Here is a 22,337-nt window from a genome sequence, read left to right as displayed (position 1 = left end):
TAAAATGGTGAGTCAGAGGCAGGTGGAGATGCTGACAAATCCTTGACAAATCCTCAATTCCAGAGTGTTCTTTAGCAATCTGAAGATGGAACTGAAGTCTGGAATTGCAGAGCGAAAGTCTTTCGGTAACAGAGGCCTCTTTGTTCTGGTTCAGATCCTCCTGGACCACAGTTACCCGAGGAAGCCTGCCCCACACTTACAAAGACAGGACCTCGCCGGACAGCGTCTGTCCTCTTCGATATCTGCCCCCACCAAGATGTGTCTCCAGACCAAAACCACAGTCAGATTGAAGCACGGCCCAGTACAGAGGAAATACTGAACACAGAGAAAAAATGGCAAGGCCCTAAATAGTAGGTTCAGCAGGCCCCAGGGGGCCGAGTGTGGAAGTGGATCTTGAGGGCTTGGAACTGGTGTTGGGGAGAATAGAAGGGTGGGAAGGTGAGAATTTACGCACATGGAAGCCCTCCCAGCAAAGACACCTGGGCCCATCCTCACCGGCGCCCAGTTGCTCTCACAGCCACGGACACAACTTGGGCCCACAGTTGACGAGGAGGAAGGCAGAGCACGCTGAGCAGAGCACGGAGGAAGAGAGCTCCACCCAGGAAGGTCCGAATGGATTTATTTGGTGAGACCAAGTAACCCACTGCCTCCACGGTGTTCCTCCCTTCACCAAGGCAGCAAGGAGTACACTGGTGAGGGAAAGGTCGTTATTTTTCAGAGGCTGGCAGGGGTGGGGTGGTGGTGGCTGAAGGCTGGGGCTGACCCTGGGCCATGCTGCCTCCGAACTGGTCTCCCTAGTGTCAGTGGGTGTGACACCAGTGGATACGGTTAATCCAATAGGCAGGGGAAACATCAACGCTGGTTTCTAGTGATAAAGACGGTAATGCTTTCTCACTAGACTGGACCTGAAGAAAGTACTCCTCCCACAGTCCATCTCTCAGTGAACAATTCTGCTATCAGACAGCAGCTCAGGCCAGAAAACTGCAGCCATTAGCCCCAAGTCATGCCCCCACTGCCACCAAGTCCTGCTGTTTGTGAACATTACACACACATGAGACATCCTTGCCACTCTCTCCCCTACTGCTGCGGTTCAGGTCCTCGTCAGTTCTTATTCTGATTCTTCGTGGAGCCTCCTTTCTCCCTCCGTCTAACCATTGTACGCAGTGGTCTTTTAAAACTGCAGGCTGCTCATGCCACCCCCCTGAAGAAAATCTTTCAGTGGCTTCCCAATGCACTCAGTGCAAAATCCCAGCTGAGGCATGACGTGCTGGGGGTGATGACTGAGGCCTTCCAACCACCCCGGACCTACTGGACTACCTGGAGGAAGTTGGCCTGCAACTGGGGAGAGTGAGGCCGACACCTGTTGGTGAGCACAGCTGAGGAAAGGAGAGAGAGAGAAACTGAGGATATTTTTTGCACTAGGATCCAAATACTCGAGGCCTGCAGCATCCCTGGATGGCCTAGTTATAAGAGACAATTAATTCCCTTTGTATTTTGGAATTCACCTAATTTGAAGTGGGCATCAGTTATTTCTGTTGAAAGAGTCCTTTCAGGCCCCATCAGTTGCTCCAACCCACATTCCTGTCTCTTCTACTGATGGCAGACTCTGTGCTTCACACTCTGCTCCTACCACTGGCTCCCTTTCCTGTCCTTGCCTTCTCAGCTTGGAATGGTCTCTGTGCCCCACTGCCCCCAATCCCATTCATACAAGTGCAAATTCCACCTCTCCTTCAAGTCCCACGAAGAATTCCCTCAGACATGATCAAATGGTTAGCTGTGGTTTCCTTCCCTGCACACTGCAGCTTTAGCCTAAAACATTCAGACACGGCAAGTGCTTCGTGGTGCACAGAGAGCTGCGGGTCTCTCAGGAATGAACACGCTGTGCTCAGACTGCACTGCCAGGAATGCCCCAAGACAAGACAGGATCCACACCATTTATCATAGAAATTGATTTTTCTCCAACATGTATTACTAAGGCAGATCCATCTTACTTTGAACTTGGAATGTGCTGCAGCACAAAAATCACAATAAGTATTCAGCAGCAAGGTCAGTCGAAGGTACTGATGCCCAGAAATATAAATTGTTTCATTCTGATCTCAGTGAGACTCAAGAGTGGCTCTGCAGTTTTTGCACAAAACTCCTTCCAACTATTTGAGCCTTTTCTTGCATGTTATTTGGTGTCTAAGAGGAGGCTTAAGAGCCATAGCCAAGATCTAGCAGTTCACAAAACTTTTACTAGCCTGTACTTTTTTTTTTTTTTTTTTTTTGAGACAGTCTTGCTCTGTCACCCAGGCTGGAGTGCAATGGTGTGATCTCGGCTCACTGCAGCCTCCACCTCCCAGGTTCAAGTGATTTTCCTGCCTCAACCTCCCGAGGAGCTGAGATTACAGGCGTGTGCCACCATGTCTGGCTAATTTTTTTTTGTATTTATAGTGGAGACAGGTTTTTGCCGTGTTGGCCAGGCTGGTCTCAAACTTCTGGCCTCAAGTGATCTGCCAGTCTCAGCCTCCCAAAGTGCTGGGATTACAGGCATGAGCCACTGTGCCCGGCAAAGCCTGTACTTCTTTTAAGCTTATGGACTGAACTCAATTTTGAAATAATCCAACCCAACCCGATATTGTCCATTGTAGAATTCAAGGATTAAAGTGGGAGCACATTGCTAAGGTTATTCCAGCTTGGGTTCTCTGAACCAAGAAGATGCTTCAGGGTACATAGAAGTTTGCAGAACTTAGTAAATCTAATTATTGTCAGTAAGACCAATGTAAAAACCACTGTCATGCACTGAGTCTGTTTCCTCTTTTGTCAAGGGAGGAATAATATTACCTACCTTGCAGGGTTTTTGTAAGAATTAGAAATAATATTTGTAAAGCACAGTATCTGGTAGAAAAAAGATAGTTAGTATATGATTGCTACTATTATTATTAATATTGCCAGTTACTGTTTATTTTAAGAACCTTCAGAGAGTTATAAACCAAATACTAAGGGGGTGCCATGGAAGAAGGAGAGAAAGGTTTCATGAAGGATTTGTGGATTTGGAAGAAAGGAAGGATGGATAAAGTTGGGCTAATCCCAGCAATTTGGGAGGCCAAGGTGGGCAGATCACGAGGTCAAGAGATTGACACCATCCTGGCCAATAAGGTGAAACCCTGTCTCTACTAAAAATACAAAAATTAGCTGGGCATGATGGTGCACGCCTGTAGTCCCAGCTACTCGGGAGGCTGAGGGAGGAGAATTGTTTGAACCCGGGAGGCGGAGGTTGCAGTGAGCCGAGATCTTGTCATTGCACTCCAGCCTGAGCGACAGAGCGAGACTCCATTTCAAAAAAAAAAAAAAGTTGGGCTTCTGTAGGTGAAGGTGAGAATAGGCCTTTTGGTCACAGAACTGGCTCTTGTCTGGAAAACATTCTCCCTGCTCCCAATTCTTATCTAGAGCATGAATATCTTTCCAATTCATAAAGTTATATTCTAACTTCGCCACCATACAGGCCCCTTCACCCTCCTCTGTTGATGTGATGGTCATATATTATGTCTGCATACAATAAAAAACCCAGCAAACAATTTTTATCTTCAATTGTCATGCATATTTTGAAGAACCCAAGAAGAGACTAATAGTCTTTCATATTTGCCAGATATTTGCCATTTCTGTTTCTCTTCCTTTGCTCCTGATAATCCACATTTCCTTCTGGTATCATTTCCCTCTGGTCTGAAGAATTTTCTTCAGTCATTTTTTAAGAGCGAATCTGTTAGCAATGAATTATCCTAGTTTTCCTCCATCTGAGAATGTCTTTCTTTACCTTTGATCCTGAGGGATATTATCCTGGATATAGAATTCAAATAGTTCTTTTCTTTCAGCACTTACAGATGTCGCTCCTCTTCCTTCTGGCCTCCAGGATTTCTGAGGAGAAATCTGCATTTATTCAAATTGTTCCCTATAAGCAGTGTGTCATTTTTCTTTCAGAGCTTTCAAGATGTCTTCTTTGTCTTTAGTTTTCAATAGTTTGATTATGATGTGTCTGGGTGGGATTTCTCTGGGTTTTTCCTGATAGGGTTGCTAAGCTTTTTGTATCAGTAGGTTTGTGTCTTTCACCAAATTCAGGACATTTTCAGGGATTATTTCTTCAAATATTTGTTTTAGACCACAGTCTTCCCTCTCCTTATAAAAGTCTGATGACATGAATGTTAGACCTTTTGATATTGTTCCACAGGTCTGTGAATCAACCCAGGGACTCATTCTTTTTGATGTTTTTTCTCTTTGTTGCTCAAATTGTATAATTTCTATTGATGTGGCTTTACATTCACTGACTCTCCTCTGTCATCTCCACTCTGCTTTTAAGCCCTTTAGTGAAGGGACTTAAATTCAAAATTTCAGTTACTTCATTTTTTGTTTGAAATTTTCCATGGGCTCTTCTTTCTATCTTCTGTTCCTCTGCTGACACTTCTTACCTTTCTGTTCATTTCAAGAATGTTCACCCTAACTTGGTGGAGGACTTTGATAATTAGCTGCTTTATAGTCTTTATCAGATAATTCCAAAATCTGTGTTATCTCTGTGTTAGCATCTATTGCTTGTCATTTTTAATGGATATTGAAATATTCCTGGTTCTTCATATTCCAAGTATTTTTGAATTTAATATTGAACTTTTTTTTTTTTTTTGAGGCAGAGTCTTGCTCTGTTGTCCAGGCTAGAGTGTAGTGGCATGATCATAGTTCATTGCAGACTCAAACTCCTGGGCTCATGCTGCCCTCCTGCCTCAGCCTGCCAAGTGGCTAAGACCACAGGTGTGAGCTACTACACCTGGCTAATTACAATTTCTTTTTTTTTTCGAGATAGAGTCTCCCTGTCTCCCTATGTTGCCCAGGCTGGTCTCAAACTTTGGGTCCCAAGTAATCCTCCTACCTTGGCCTCTCAAAGTGTTGAGGATGACAGGCATGAGCCACTGTGCCTGGCCTAATATTGAACATTTTGACTATTGTGAAAATTTAAGTGTTGTTAAAACTCCAAGGCATATGCGGATATATTTTCTTTTGGCATATCCCTGCACTCATTCCAAATTAGGTATCATAAATTAAGATGTGTATTAAAAGTCAACTGAAATAGTTCACCAAGTAAGGGTGAACATCCTTGAAATGATTGGAAAGATAGGAGATGTCAGCAAAGGAACAGAAGATAGAAAGAAGAGCCAATGGAAAATTTCAAACAAAAATGCAGTAACTGAAATTTTAAATTTAAGCTCCTTCACTGAAGGGCTTAAAAGCAGAGTGGGGATGACAGAGGAGAGTCAGTGAATGTAAAGCTACATCAATAGAAATTATACAATTTGAGCAACAAAGAGAAAAAAGATCAAGAAGAAAGTTCTTCACCGGTCTTTTGTGGATTGTGGTTTCGGTGGCAGGTGCTTTTCCAAACCTTTGCAGTGCTATTCAGATCTGTCCTACGTGTGTGCCACCTAGCGTCCTGTCTGACACCTGGGTGGTGACTTACCCTTTGGTTCAGCTCTCAAAGTCATCTCTTGGCTAGTTAGGAGCAGATCCACGCAAGCACGGCTTGACGATGAGCCCAAGAGTTCATCAACAATTTTATGGGATTGATTTCCCACACTCCTTTCTCTGTGTGATTTCTTCAGTACTTTCCAGTTTCCTGGGGATCTCCTTTTTTGTATTCCCCCCAGAAAGCTGGGTTTTATTGACCCTGCTCTGTTGTTCATTCCCACAACTGCATCTGCATTCAGGGTGAAGTGCTGGGAGGACAGAGAGAAAAGAGCAATGGGGATTTGCCCCACCTTTTGGGACTATTCCTCCTCTGATTAGAGAAGAAGGTTCCCCTCCCTAACAGTTTTAGATGTCTTGGGTCCCCTTTGCCACCACGGTCGCTACCAGGACACCTGTTTACTCTTCCTGAGACTTGGAACTCTGCACTGATGCCCCGGGTCCTCCTGTCTCCACCCCTTCTCCCTTCCCATGCCACCAAGGCCAGGCAAGGCTATTCTGGAGTTTAAACAAAATGGTAAGCTCTCCACTGGTTTGGTAGCACTTTGAGAGCTGATCCTCCTCCCCAGTCCTCCTCTGTTTTTCAGAGTTGTTAAGTTGCATTCTGTTCAGGTTTTATCACTATATTCAATGAGGGAGAGCCAGAGGGGTCTTGCTTATGTCATTTTCCCTAGAACTGGAACCTCACTACCCAGAAATCAACATTGCCAGTATTTTGGAGTCTTTTTGTCCAGTATATCTTCTAGACACACACACTCACTGTTGAAATCACACCCTATGTACAGTTTAGTCATTTCCTTCTTTCAATATCATTGTGAGAATTTTCCAAAATATTATTAAAATATGAGTAAAATATTTTAAATCTGATTTCAATGTGTAATATATTTGTCATTGAAATGTTAGAAAAGGAGAAAATCATAAACAATAAAACAAATATGTAGTCCACCACTCAGAAATAACTCTTAACATTTTGATGCATACCCTTTCAGGTTTCTAAACACTTTACATGTTTAAATAACTGTGCATACTACTCTGAAAGTTGCTCTTTTTTTGAGCTTGATAAATTGTATTAGGTTGGTAATTGCAGTTTTTGTACCAACCTAATATTTTCCATACTTTTGAGTAATCTACAGGACATTTTATTTATTTATTTATTTATTTATTTATTTTTTTGAGATGGAGTCTTGCTCTGTTGCCCGGGCTGGAGTGCAGTGGCCGGATCTCAGCTCACTGCAAGCTCCGCCTCCCGGGTCCACGCCATTCTCCTGCCTCAGCCTCCGGAGTAGCTGGGACTACGGGCGCCCGCCACCTCGCCCGGCTAGTTTTTTTGTATTTTTAGTAGAGACGGGGTTTCACCGTGTTAGCCAGGATGGTCTCGATCTCCTGACCTCGTGATCCGCCCGTCTCGGCCTCCCAAAGTGCTGGGATTACAGGCTTGAGCCACCCCGCCCGGCCTCTACAGGACATTTTAAAAGGCTGCACTGTATTCTATTATATACATGTATTAGAATACATTTGACTCTTGAACAACACAGGTTTGAACTACATGGATCCACTTTTATGTGGGTTTTCTTCTGCCTGTGCCACCCTGGGGACCAACCTCATCATTTCTTCCTGCTCAGCTTACTCAGTGTGAAGACAATGAGGATGAAGAGCTTTGTGCTGATCCACTTTCACTTATGAATAGCAAATATATTTTCTCTTCCTATGATGTTCTTAATCACATTTTCTTTTCTCTAGCCTATTTTGTTGTAAGAATGCAGAATACAATACATATGACATACAAAAGATGTGTTAATTGCCTATGTTATTGGTGAGGCTTCTGGCCAACAGGAGGCTATTAGTGGTTATGTTTGGGGGGAATGAAAGTTATACATAGATTTTTGACTGTGCAGAGGGTTGGTGCCCCAACCCCCATGTTGTTCAAGGGTTAACTGTATATTTAAATAACCAGAAATTGTACATTTAAGTTGCTTATAGTTTTTCATTTTAGAAGGAAGAATTTAATTTTAGCATTTACAGAAGTGACTCTTTTTGTGCATCCCTACTTTTATTCTTAGGATAAATCCTAACATATAATTGCTGGGACAAAGACATCATATACTTATTGCCACATCATCCTGGAAAAAGATTGCACCTATTTAGAATATTAACATATCCCTGCACTTATGCCAATTATTATTCTGGAGTGTTTTGTACAGTATACATTCTTTTAAAATATATTCTAATCTAAGAGATTAATATAGGCCATTTAAAAATTCCACTTAGTTACTATTTTGTAAATATAGTAGTCCTCACTTATCTGCAGGAAATATGGTCCAAGATCCCCAGTGGATGCCTGAAATCTTGGACAGTACTGAATTTCCATTTTAGCTAAGCACTTACCACACATGGTGGCTATAACTTTTACAGTTTGAAGTTCGACAGTAAAACTTACACAGATTTCTTTTTCCTTCTTCACAATCTCACTACTAGGATACTTTTTTTTTTTTTTACTGTAGATCTTAGCAATCTCATCATGCAATTTTTATTTTTCCTTATTAAGTCAAGAAACTTCACCCCTTTACTTAAAGGAAACACTTTATGCATTTCTTTAGCATATCCAAACTGCCACCATTAGTACGATTGGAGTTTGGGCCATTACGAGGTAAAATAAGGGTTTCTTGAACACAAGCACTGTGATACATCAGCAGTCGATCTGATAACCTAGCCAGCTACTAAAAGACTCATGGGCACGTAGTGTAGGCAGTGTGGAGATGCTGAACTAAAGGATGATTCATGTCCCAGGCAGGACCAAGTGGGACTCTGAGAGATTCCATCATGCTGTTCAGAATGGTATGCAACTTAAAAGTTATTAGTTGTGTATTTCTGGAATTTTCCATGTAATATTTTTGGACTGTGGTTGACCATGGGTAAACAAAACTGCAGAAAGTGAAACTCCTGGTAAAGGGGGACTACTGTACTATGGAAAATTATTTTTTGATTGAATAATATTTCACAATGTGGATGGAGCGTTTTGTTATTATTAGAAATTTTTGTGCCATTTAACATAATTCTGTCATGGATGTATGACTTTATCACTATCAATCAATCATCAATCATCTATCTGGCATACCTTTTTCCACAATCTAATTTTTTTTATACTTAATGAGACAGTTTATATAAAGTAAAAAAAAAAAAAAAAAAAAAAACCAGGCAGAACTAATCTATGCCATTGGTAATCAGAATAGTAATTACTCTGGGGGGTTAATGACTAGAAGGAAGACAGGGAGGGGTTAATGACTAGAAGTGAGCAGGCAGCTTTCTTGCAGGGGCTGGTAGCATTCCATTATTTATTTATTTATTTCATTTTTTAAAATTATACTTTAAGTTCTGGGATACATATGCAGAACATGCAGGTTTGTTACATAGGTATACATGTGCCATGGTAGTTTGCTGCACACATCAACACGTCATCTACATTAGGTATTTCTGCTAATCCTATCCCTCCCCTAGCCACTCACCTCCTGACGGGCCCCGGTGTGTGATGTTCTCTTCTCTGGGTCCATGTATTCTCATTGTTTAATTCCCACTTATGAGTAAGAACATGCGGTGTCTGGTTTTCTGTTCTTGTGTTAGTTTGCTGAGAATGATGGTTTCCAGCTTCATCCATGTCACTGCAAAGGATATGAACTCACCTTTTTTTTATGGCTGCATGGTAGTCCATGGTGTATATGTGCCACATTTTATTTATCCAGTCTATCATTGATGGGGATTTGGGTTGGTTCCAAGTCTTTACTATTGTGAATAGTGCCGCAATAAACATACGTGTGCATGTGTCTTTATGGTAGCATGATTTATAAACCTTTGGGTATATACCCAGTAATGGGATTGCTGGGTCAAATGGTATTTCTGGTTCTAGATCCTTGAGGGATCACCACACTGTCTTCCACAATGGTTGAACTAATTTATACTCCCACCAACAGTGTAAAAGTATTCCTGTTTCTACACATCCTCTCCAGCATCTGTTGTTTACTGACATTTTAATGATTGCCATTCTAACTGGTGTGAGACGGTATCTCATTGTGATTTTGATTTGCATTTCTCTGATGGCGAGTGATGATGAACATTTTTTCATGTGTCTGTTGGCTGCGTAGATGTCTTCTTTTGAGAAGTGTCTGTTCATATCCTTTGCCCACTTTTTGATGGGGTTATTTGTTTTTTTCTTATAGATTTGTTTAAGTTCCTTGTAGATTCTGGATATTAGCCCTTTGTCAGATGGACAGATTGCAAATATTTTCTCCCATTCTATAGGTTGCCTGTTCACTCTGATAATAATTTCTTTTGCTGTGCAGAAGCTCCTTAGTTTAATTAGTTCCCATTTGTCTATTTTGGCTTTTGTTGCCATGGTGTTTTAGTCATGAAGTCTTTGCCCATGCCTGTGTCCTGAATGGTATTGCCTATATTTTCTTCTGGGTTTTTATGGTTTTAGGTCTTATGTTTAAGTCTTTAATCCATCTTGAATTAATTTTTGTATAAGGTGTAAGGAAGGGGTCCAATTTCAGTTTTCTGCATATGGCTAGCCAGTTTTCCAACACCATTTGTTAAACAGGGAATCCTTTCCCCATTGCTTGTTTTTTTCAGGTTTGTCAAAGATCAGGTGGTTGTAGGTGTGTGGTGTTATTTCTGAGGCCTCTGTTCTGTTCCATTGGTCTATATATGTTTTGATACCAGTACCAAGCTGTTTTGGTTACTGTAGGCTTGTAGTATAGTTTGATGTCAGGTAGTGTGATGCCTCCAGCTTTGTTCTTTTTGCTTAGGATTATCTTGGCTATACGGGCTCTTTTTTGATTCCATATGAAATTTAAGCAGTTTTTCTAATTCTGTGAAGAAAGTCAATGGTAGCTTGATGGGGATAGCACTGAATCTATAAATTACCTTGGGCAGTATGGCCATTTTCACGATATTGATTCTTCCTATCCATGAGCATGGAATGTTTTTCCATTTGTTTGTGTCCTATCTTATTTCCTTGAGCAGTGGTTTGTAGTTCTCCTTGAAGAGGTCTTTCACATCCCTTGTGAGTTGTATTCCTAGGTATTTTATTCTCTTTGTAGTAATTGTGAATGGGAGTTCACTCATGATTTGACCCTCTGTCTATTATTGGTGTATAGGAATGCTTGTGATTTTTGCACATTGATTTTGTATTCTGAGACTTTGCTGAAGTTGCTTATCAGCTTAGGGAGATTTTGGGCTGAGACAATGGGGTTTTCTAAATATACAGTCATGTCATCTGCAAACAGAGACAATTTGACTTCCTTTTTTCGTATTTGAATACTCTTTATTTCTTTCTCTTGCCTGATTGCCCTGACCAGAACTTCCAACACTATGTTGAATAGGAGTGGTGAGAGAGGGCATCCCAGAGGGCTTCCTTGTCTTATGCCAGTTTTCAAAGGGAATGCTTCCAGTTTTTGCCCATTCAGTGCGATATTGGCTGTGGGTTTGTCATAAATAGCTCTTATTATTTTGAGATATGTTTCATCAATACCTAGTTTATTGAGAGTTTTTACCATGAAGGGGTGTTGAATTTGATTGAAGGCCTTTTCTGCATCTATCAAGATAATCATGTGGTTGTTGTCATTAGTTCTGTTTATGTGATGGTTTATGTTTATTGATTTGTGTATGTTGAACCAGCCTTGCATCCCATGGATGAAGCCGACTTGATCGTGGTGGATAAGCTTTTTGATGTGCTGCTGGATTCAGTTTGCCACTATTGAGGATTTTCGCATCGATGTTCATCAGGGACATTGGCCTGAAATTTTCTTTTTTTGTTGTGTCTGCCAGGTTTTGGTATCAGGATTATGGTGGCCTCGTAAAATGAGTTAGGGAGGAGTCCCTCTTTTTCTATTGCTTGGAATAGTTTCAGAATGAATGGTACCAGCTTCTCTTTGTACCTCTGGTAGAATTTGGCTGTGAATCTGTCTGATCCTGTGCTTTTTTTGCTTGATAGGCTATTAATTACTACCTCAATTTCAGAACTTGTTATTGGTCTATTCAGGAATTTGACTTCTTCCTGGTTTAGTCTTGGGAGGGTGTATGTGACTAGGAATTTATCCAGTTCTTCTAGATTTTGTAGTTTATTTGTGTAGAGGTATTTATAGTATTCTCTGATGGTAGTTTGTATTTCTGTGGGATCATTGGTGATATCCCCTTTATCCTTTTTTGTTGTGTCTATTTGATTCTTCTCTTATTTTTTCTTAATAGTCTGGCTAGTGGTCTATCTATTTTGTTAATCCTTTTAAAAAACCAGCCCCTGGATTCATTGATTTTTTGAAGTGTTTTTCATGTCTATGTCTCCTTCAGTTCTGCTCTGAGCTTAGTTATTTCTTGTTTTCTGCTAGCATTTGAATTTGTTTGCTCTTGCTTCTCTAGTTCTTTTAATTGTGACATTAGGGTGTCGATTTTAGATCTTTCCCACTTTCTCCTGTGGGCATTTAGTGCTATGAGTTTCCCTCTAAACACTGCTTTAGTTGTGTCCCAGAGATTCTGGTACATTATGTCTTTGTTCTCATTGGTTTCAAAGAACTTATTTATTTCGGCCTTAATTTACTTATTTACCCAGTAGTCACTCAGGAGCAGTTTGTTCTGTTTACATGTAGTTGTGTGGTTTTGAGTGAGTTTCTTAATCCTGAGTTCTAAGTTGATTGCACTGTGATCTGAGAGACTGTTATAATTTCCATTCTTTTGCATTTGCTGAGGAGTGTTTTACTTCCAATTATGTGGTCAATTTTAGAATAAGTGCGACGTAGTGCTGAGAAGAATGTATATTCTGTTGATTTGGGGTGAAGAGTTCTGTAGATGTCTATTAGGTCCTCTTGTTCCAGAGCTGAGTTTAAGTCCCGAATATCCTTGTTAATTTTCTGTCTGATTGATCTGTCTAATATTGGCAATGGGGTGTCAAAGTCTCCCACTATTATTGTGTGGGAGTCTAAGTCTCTTCGTAGGTCTCTAAGAACTTGCTTTATGAATCAGGGTGCTCCTGTATTGGGTGTATATATATTTAGGATAGTTAGCTCTTCTTGTTGCATTGATCCCTTTACCATTATGTAATGGCCTTCTTTGTCTCTTTTGATCTTTGTTGGTTTTAAGTCTGTTTTGTCAAAGACTAGGGTTGCAACCCCTGTTTTTTTTTTTTTTCTTTCCATTTTCTTGGTAAATATTCCTCCATCCCTTTATTTTGAGCCTCTGTGTCTTTGCACTTGAGATCGGTCTCCTGAAAACAGCAATTTATGGGTCTTGACTATCCAATTTGCCAGTCTGTGTCTTTTAATTGGGGCATTTAGCCCATTTACATTTAAGGTTAATATTGTTATCTGTGAATTTGATCCTGTCATTATGATGCTAGCTGATTATTTTGCCTGTTAGTTGATACAGTTTCTTATAGTCTGATAGTCTTTACAATGTGATATGTTTTTGCAGTGGCTGGTACTGGTTTTTCCTTTCTATATTTAGTGCTTCCTTCAGGAGCTCTTGTAGGACAGGCCTGGTGGTGACAAAATCTCTCAGCATTTGTTTGTCTGTAAATGATTTTATTTCTCCTTCACTTGTGAAGCTTAGTTTGGCTGGATATGAAATTCTGGGTTGAAAATTCTTTTCTTTAAGAATGTTGAATATTGGCCCCCAGGCTCTTCTGGCTTGTAGGGTTTCTGCAAAGGGATGCGCTCTTAGTCTGATGGGCTTCCCTTTGTAGGTAACCCAACCTTTCTCTCTGGCTGCCCTTAACATTTTTTTCTTCATTTCAGCCTTGGTTAATCTGATGATTACGTGTCTTGGTCTTCTCGAGGAGTATCTTTTTGGTGTTCTCTGTATTTCCTGAATTTGAATGTTGGTCTGTCTTGCTAGATTGGGGAAGTTCTCCTGAATAATATCCTGAAGAGTGTTTTCCAACTTGGTTCCATTCTCCCTGTCATTTTCAGGTACACCAATTGAATGTAGGTTTGGTCTTTTCACATAGTCCATATTTCTTGGAGGTTTTGTTCTTTCCTTTTTAGTATTTTTTCTCTAATCTTGACTTCATGCTTTATTTCATTAAGTTGATCTCCAATTTCTGATATACTTTCTTCCATTTGATTGATTTGGCTACTGATACTTGTGCATCCTTCACAAAGTTCTCTTGCTGTGTTTTTCAGCTCTACCAGATCACTTATGTTCTTCTCTATACTGGTTATTCTAGTTAGCAATTCATCTAATCTTTTTTCAAGGTTCTTAGCTTCCTTGCATTGGGTTAGAACATGCTCCTTTAGCTCAGAGGAGTTTGTTATTACCCACCTTCTGAAGCCTACTTCTGTCAATTTGTCAAACTCATTCTCCATCCAGTTTTGTTCCCTTGCTGGCGAGGACTTGTGGTTCTTTGGAGGGGAAGAGGCATACTGGTTTTGGAATTTCCAGCCTTTTTGCACTGGTTTTTCTTCATCTTTCATTCATAGATTTATCGACCTTTGGTCTGATGATGGTGACTTTTGGATGGGGTTTTTGTGTGGACATCCTTTTTGTTAATGTTTATACTATTCCTTTTAGTTTGTTAGTTTTCCTTCTAACATTCAGGCCCCTTCAGGCCCCTTCAGGCCCCTCTGCTGCAGGTCTGCTTGAGTTTGCTGGAGGTCCACTCCAGACCCTGTTTGCCTGAGTATCACCAGTGGAGGCTGCAGAACAGAAAAGATTGCTGCCGTTCTTTCCTCTGGAAGCTTCGTCCCAGAGGGACACTCACTAGATGCCAGCTGGAGCTCTCCTGTATAAAGTGTCTGTCGATCCCTGCTGGGAGGTGTCTCCCCATGAGGAGGCACATGGGTCAGGGACCCACTTGAGGAGGCAGTCTGTCCCTTAGCAGAGCTTGAGCACTGTGCTGGGAGATCTGCTGCTCTCTTCAGAGCCAGCAGGCAGGAACGTTTAAGTCTGCTAAAGCTGCGCCCACAGTCCCTGACTGGGACTGCTGTCTTTCTTTCAGAGATGCCCTGCCCAGAGAGGAAGAATCTAGAGATGCAGTCTGGTTGCAGCAGCTTTGCTGAGCTGCAGTGGGCTTTGCCCAGATTGAACTTCTCAGTGATTTTGCTTACACTGTGAGGGGAAAACCGCCTACTCAAGCCTCGGTAATGCCCTTCCCCCCACCAAACTCGAGTGTCCCAGGTTGACTTCAGACTGCTGTGCTGGCAGCGATAATTTCAAGACAGTGGATCTTAGCTTGCTGGGCTGTGTGGGGGTGGGATCCTCTGAGCAAGATCACTTGGTTCCCTGACTTCAGAACCCCCTTTCCAGGGGAGTGAACGGCTCTGTCTCACTAGTGTTCCAGGCGCTACTGGAGTATGAAAAAAAAAAAAAAAAAAACTCCAGCAGCTAGCTTGGTGTCTGCCCAAATGGCCACCCAGTTTTGTGCTTAAAACCCAGGACCCTGGTGGTATAGGCACCCGAGGGAATTGCCTGGTCAGCGGGTTGTGAAGACCGTGGGAAAAGCATAGTATCTGGGCTGGAATGCACAGTCCAAGCATAGTATCTGGGCTGGAATGCACAGTCCCTCATGGCACAGTCCCTCATGTCACAGTCCCCCAGGGCTTCCCTTGGCTAGGGGAGGAAGTTCCCTGACCGCTTGCGCTTCCTGGGTGAGGCGATACCCCATCCTGCTTCAGCTTGGCTACCATGGGCTGCACCCACTGTCTAACTAGCCCCAATGAGATGAACCGGGTACCTCAACTGGAAATGCAGAAATCACCCGCCTGCTGCACTGATCTTGCTGGGAGCTGCGGACTGAAGCTGTTCCTATGTGACCATTTTGCCAGCCATCCCCCACAATCTATTTATTTATTATAAATTTAAAGAATGAATTTACTGGATCAAAGATTATTAACTTTTTTCTTTTTGCAGACATATATATGTGTGTGTGTGTATGTATATATGTATATATAAATGTATAATTGTTTCCTCATTATTAAATCAGTGCTTGTTCATTACAGAACATTTAGAAAATAAAGATACATATAAAGGAGAAGAATATCCCCCTGTGGCAGAGAAGGCTCACTTTACTGTCCACCAAATGTCTTGTTCCTTTTTCCATAATTAGTCTGGGGATAGATTTTGCAGCCCCTATCTCTCACCCACTGCATCTACATGTGACCAATGATGTGTAAACAGGTCACTTTCAAGCCAAGACTTTGAAGTTACTAGTGTACTTTCCTCAAGATGTTTTTCTGTCTACTGGAAGGAAGCAATTGATAATTAGGCTCTAGGGGATGTGAGGAACCAGGAGATGGAAGGAGTCTGAATCCCTTAATCACTGCATGGACGAGCACCCCCTGCTGACTAGGACCACTGGGTTTCACTGGCACATGAAATTGTTGGGTTAAGTCACTGGAATTTGGTGATTTATTCTTTAGAAGGAATCATTGTTAACAAATTGGCGTATTTTTTCTCAGTTTTTCCCGTGCACTTTTTTCTCTTTAGTTTAGATCGTGGAATAAAAATTTTTAAGGCTATTAATATGTATTACCAAAATGCTTTTCAAAAATGCTGCTTTAATTTATACTCAAGCAATACTATATGTGAGAATGGCTTGGTCAGCATTGCTTGTTTATAGTTGCTGCATTGTTACAAATATTCTTATAACAGCCTACTTACAAAACCCCTCTAAAATATGTGACAATCTTCTAGATACCTTATTTCTCTTATCAAACTGTAAAGTTTTTGAGATTCAATGTTTGAATGTCCTTCACTATCATAATAGCTTAATCCATATTTGTTAAATGACTTTTAAGCCCAATGTTCAGAATGTTTACTGAAATCTATTTGAACACTGACATAATATAGTCTAGCAAATCATTGTTGGCTAATTAGTTTACTTTCAGAACCACATATATATATATTTTTTGTTATCTTTTCAAGTTAACATTTAAAAGCTTGCCATTGATTACATCATTTTAGAGTCAGGAACACTATGCAGTTCTCTGAGCTCATCTGGCCTTCCAGCCTCCAGGGTCACCTCTGCTCCATCCCATTCCCATTCATTGTTCACTTAATTATTCAACAAATATTTTTTCAGCACTTGCTATGTGTCAGCACCTGGGTTTTGGCTGTGAACAAAACAAAGATTCCTTTCTCCATGGAGCTTACATTTTAGAGGGGGAGATGGACATTAAATAATAAACACAATAAGTAAATTTAGATATTGTATTTGTCCATTCTTGCTATAAAAGAATACCTAAGTTTGGGATAATTTATAAAAAAAATAGTGGTTTATTTTGGCTCACAGTTCTGCAGGCTGTACAGAATGCATAGTGCTGGCATCTGCTCTCCATGAGGGCCTCAGGAAGCTTCCAATCATGGTGGAAGGTGAAGGGGAAGCAGGCACCACATGGCGAGAGTGGGAGCAAGAGTAGGCAGAGGTGTCACACTCTTTTAAACAACCAGATGTTGCATGAACTCAGAGGGAGAACTCAACACCGAGCCATTAATGAAGGATCCGCCCCCATGACCCAAACCCCTCCACCAAGCCCCCACTCCACCACTGGGGTTTACATTTCAACTGGAGATTTGGAGGGGACAAACATCCAAACTATATCACACATGTTAGAAGATATGGAAGAAAAGAGGAAAAGCAGGGTAAGAGGGAGACTGCACTTTAAAATACAGTGTGTGTTAGGGTAGACCCATCAAGACAGTGACATTTAGGCAAAGACTTGAAGGAGGTAAGGAATATCAAAGAGACAAATCATTCCAAACAAAGAAACCAGTATGTGAAAAGCCCGAGGCAGGACTGGGTTGGTGTGTTCAGGGAGTAGCAGGGAGGAGGCACTGTGTCTGCCTCAGGGTGAGGGAGGGAGGTCAGGACTGGGGTGTGAGGCAGTGGAGCACGGGAAGGGGCATTCTAGGGCTTTGACTTTTGCTCTGAGGGAAATGGGAAGGAGAGGAGTGACTTAATCTGATTTAAATGACATGCTGACTGCTGTGTTGAGAGTAGGCTGCAGACAGGCAAGAAGAAAAGTAGAGAACCAAACGGAAGGCTATTTCAAAATCCAAAGAGATGACCATGGCTTGGGTCAGAATGGTAACAGTGGCTACAGGGAAAGAAGCAGGAATTTGGGTGTATTTGGAATACAGAGTCCATAGGATTTCCCAATAGACTGGATATGGGGGTGGGGGTGGTAAAGGTCTCTACAGTACAGGTAGAGAGACCTTTCTGAAATGTAAATCTAAATTGTAAATGGCTGAATACCTTGCAATAGCTCCCTTTCATTTACCATGAATAAATGTCAAACAAAACAAATAATTGACAATGTATAATGTAACCCCATAATGTAGCCCATGACTGGACTAATCTCTCACTTTCTTGCATTTTAAACTTATAGGAACATATACTACACTTGGTCTTAGCTAAAAGGCTGAGAAGTGGTGCCTTCTTGCATTTTCTACACCAGCCACAACCAACCACTGACTTCTCACTTTCCATCTCCACACCTTCTAAAACTCAGCTCAGGCGTTTTTTTTTCTCCCCCCGTGGAAAGACTTTCTCAACTTTTGGTGTATCAGTTTCCTGTGGCCACTGTTACAAATGACCATAAACTTGATGACTTAAAACACAGGAATGAATTTGGTCACAAGACTGAAGGCCAGAGTCCAAAGTCGGAAGGTAGTTCAGGCCGCACACCCTCAGAAGGTTCTGGAGGAGAAGCCCTTTCTTGATTGTTTCAACTTCTGGTGGCTGCTGGCATTCCTTGGTTTGTGGCTGCATCACTCTGATCTCTGCCTCTGTCTTCTCATGTCCATGTCTACTGTGTGTCTGTATCAAATCTCCCTCTTTCTCTCTCATATAAGTACATTTATGATTGGATTTAGGGCCCATCAGGATAATCTCCTCATGCCAATATCTTTAACTTAATCATATCTGCAAAGACCCCTTTTCCTTATAAGTTAACATTTACAGGTTCCAGGGATTAGGACCTGATCTGTGGGTGGCCTGAGTCAGCTTGCTATACTTGTTAGAGGCCTTATATCCCCAGCCATAGCACTTGCACACTCAGTTATTTCTGAGCATGTGTACACACACAGATATTCCCACTACTCAAGGTTTCTTAAGGCCAGGGTTTATATCTTATTAATAATCACTGCTTTCCCCACCCCCAGCAGTTTCTAGCTCACAGCTAATGGTCAGGGCACATTGATTGGGTGAATGAATGAAGATTCATGAAGCAGAATTTGTAACTGCTGTGTATTGTTGGGACTTCATAATTTTATGAAAATGAGATCAGGATTGGATTCCTCAGATATCCGCACAGTGGCTTTTCTTTGTTTCTTTCCTTTTCTTTTTGTGTCCAGCTGTTGCATTAGAACACCCTTATTAAATGAGCCTGCTCTGTCTACGATTTGGGCCCAGTTATAGCCCTTGATAAACATAGCAATAGTTGGATAAAAGAAGAATACATATTTTCCTTTCACTGGTATATAAAACCTAGAATCCTGAACATTTGCAGTTAGCTCTGGGTGCTAAGAAAATTGATCATGCTGCCAATTGGAAACATAAGATCTCTCAGGGTTATAGGTAGGGTAGCAAGGTATCCTGATAATAGTCCTTCCTTTGTTATGTGGGTGGTCATGATACTGCATCAGCAGATTGGTGGGACTGCCAGAGAGGTACTTGGGAAGTGACTATGACTTTGGCTTATTTGTATAATCCTCTGCCTATTTGGGTTAGGATTTAGCTGGGGCACTGATTGGCTTAACAGGGTGGGACACCATGAGGGACACACAGGTCAATATAATATCCCAAGATTCTACTTACCAAATGGTTTCTGATTTTATTTCTATTGCCCTAGGGCTTAGTCATACGTGGCTACAAGAAGAGTAGGTCTGGTGGCTGAAAAGCAGATCATTGTTGTGCTTTTGCAGTGGATTCTATCTGTCCAGAAAAGGCACACTATTTAATTTCACATCTTGGAAATTTTCTTCCTATGTTCCCATCATTTTCTTCCTATGTTCCTTTGATTATTGTGAGCCATGTTTGCAGATAACAGTGACCTACTTTGCTACATTTTTGTAAATCACATTTATTATCAACCTTGATGGGGGGCCAGACATACTCAAACATTACACTGGTTAAAATCACATGTGCTTTCAGATGCCTATGGGGCAAACTGTGGCACATTTAAAAATTCTTGAGCAAAGTCTGGATAAATGAAATGATAAATCCCCCCTGCTGTTATAGAAATGCAATGATTTGTATTAATAGTCTGCCTTAATGCAGGGTCCTCCTGAATGAGTTCTATCTTTTTATTTATATCCTCCTTCCTTGTATTCTAGCAGCTTGTCCCAAATATCCATTAGGTGGCTTCAAGGCTAGGGAACATGGATCTCTTTTTTATCAATGAAGGAATTCAAAATATGTTGACAATGAGGGATTAGATGGAGAAAATGGAGTTAAAAAGGAGAGGGGACATGACAGAGAGCTATAAGAAAGAGCCCTTTCAGCTGGGTACCTTCTAGGTCCCTTTAAACTTACTGTCATGTCTCATGACATTTCTGCAACAGCTCTCACTAGAAACTAGCATTGTGGTCTCTGCTCTGCTGTGTGTGGGTAATTTAAAAGGGCCAGCAAAATCATGAAAGCCACGCCTCATGCTTCATTAGAGGACAGGAGCAGAGTGGGAAGGAGCTGGGTAACAAACAGAGCTGTCTAGATCCAAGAACACTGAGCCTGGTTTTGCCATCGGCGCGGACCTGCCCTTTGCATACATATTCTCTGGGGCCCTCTGCTGTCACTGCCAACTGGCAGTGCTCGTTTTCTTCCCACGAGTGTCTTTAGAGTCTGTCCCCTCTCACCCCTACAGAGGATGGTCTCTGAGTCCTGGCCAGCCCTGCAGGCTCTTACCTGGCTCCCAGCTCATGCTCAACCGGTCCCCACTCAGGAGAGCTCTGTGATGGGTTAAAAGGAGGACTCTCCCTGAGAGGTGTTTGCATTTTAATAGGAGATATTTTAAAACAAATCTAATTCTTTTTTTTTTTTTTTTTTTTTTTTTTGAGACGGAGTCTCGCTCTGTCGCCCAGGCTGGAGTGCAGTGGCTGAATCTCAGCTCGCTGCAAGCTCCGCCTCCTGGGTTCACACCATTCTCCTGCCTCAGCCTCCGGAGTAGCTGGGACTACAGGCACCTGCTACCTCGCCCGGCTGGTTTTTTGTATTTTTTATTAGAGACGGGGTTTCACCGTGTTAGCCAGGATGGTCTCGATCTCCTGACCTCGTGATCCGCCCATCTTGGCCTCCCAAAGTGCTGGGATTACAGGCTTGAGCCACTGCGCCTGGCCTAATTCTTACTATTATATTACAAACATTACTATTGTAGATATTACTAAGCATAACATATACACAGCTCAGAGCTCAAATTTTAAGTGTACAGCTTGAATTTTTGCCAAGTAAAACCACAATCCAGATCAAGACTAGTATGTTAGCAGTACCCTAGATGCCTTCCTTGTGCCAAGTCTGGATCGCCTGGCCTGTTGCCAAAGGAGACTACTATTTTGATTCCTATAATTCCACAGATTAGGTTTACCAGTGTGTGAACTTTATAGCATTGGAATCATAAATATATACAGTTGACCCTTGAATAGCTCAGAAGTTAGGGACAGTGACCCTCCACACAGCTGAAAATCCATTTATAACTTTTGACTTTGCAAAAACTTTACCAATAGCCTACTATTGGCCCGAAGTCTTACTGATAACACAAGCAAAAGCAACCAATAAATATATTTTTGTATATACATTATATACTGTATTCTTACAAAAAAAATCTAGAGAAAAGAAATTGCGATTAAGAAATCGTAAAGAAGAGAAAATATAGTTAGTGTTCATTAGGAGGAAGAGTATCATCATAAAGGTCTTCATCCTTATCTTCACATTGAGCAGATTGAGAAGGAGGAGGAAGAGGAGGGGTTGGCCTTGCTGTCTGATGGGTGGCAGAGGCTGAAGAGAGTCTGAGTCTAAGGGACCTGCGCAGTTCAAGCCCGTGTTGTTCAAGCTCAACTGTGCTTTTTTGGATCATTTTTGTTTGTTTGTTTGTTTTTTTCACTCAAACTTATGTCTGTTAGAGTTATCAAGGTTGTTGCTAGCAGCTGTATTTGCTCTTTTTATTGCTGTATAATATTCCATTTTGTGGGAAAACTTCATAATTTACAGACAGTCCCCGACCTCAGATAGTTTGGCTTATCGTTTTTCCCCTTTATGACAGCATGAAAGCAATGTGTGTTCAGTAGAAACCATACTTTGAGTACCCATACAACTATTCCGGTTTTTGCTTGCAGTACAGTGTTCAATAAATTACATAAGTTATTCAACATTATTATAAAATAGGTTTTGTGTTAGGTAGGGGCTAGGCTAAGGTACAGTGTTCAGTAAGGTTAGGTGTATTAAATGCATTTTTTACTACAGTATTTTCAACTTATGATGGTTTAATTGGGACGTAACATTGAAAGTTGAGGAACATCTATATTTATCCATTCTATTGTTGATGAACATTTAAATTGATTTGGGCCACAGTGGCTCACACCTGTAATCCCAGCAATTTGGGAGGATGAGGTGGGCAGTTCACTTGAGGCCAGAAGTTCAAGACCAGACAGGCCAAGGTGGGAAAACTCTGTCTCTACTAAAAATAACAAAAATCAGTTGAACTTGGAGGCAGATGCCTGTAATCCCTGCTAAGGCAGGAGAATCGCTTGAACCTGGGAGGCGAAGGTTGCAGTGAGCGGAGATCACGCCACTGCACTCCAGCCTGGGTGACAGAGCGAGACTCTGTCTCAAAAAATAGAATAGAATAGAATAGAATAGAATAGAATAGAATAGAATAGAA

At 41.5% G+C, this 22,337-nt stretch overlaps 1 pseudogene; it reads right to left on the bottom strand.

Annotated features, from left to right (window-relative positions):
• Positions 1-17,724: 17,724 nt before the first annotated feature.
• Positions 17,725-17,897, bottom strand: LOC111528895 (annotated as a pseudogene).
• Between the last annotated feature and the right edge of the window lie 4,440 nt (positions 17,898-22,337).

This window comes from Piliocolobus tephrosceles, chromosome 4, assembly GCF_002776525.5.
Source record: "Piliocolobus tephrosceles isolate RC106 chromosome 4, ASM277652v3, whole genome shotgun sequence".
In the NCBI taxonomy this organism is placed as follows: domain Eukaryota; kingdom Metazoa; phylum Chordata; class Mammalia; order Primates; family Cercopithecidae; genus Piliocolobus; species Piliocolobus tephrosceles.
Note: the sequence above shows the minus strand (reverse complement) of the source record. Positions and strands in the feature narration are given on the sequence as shown.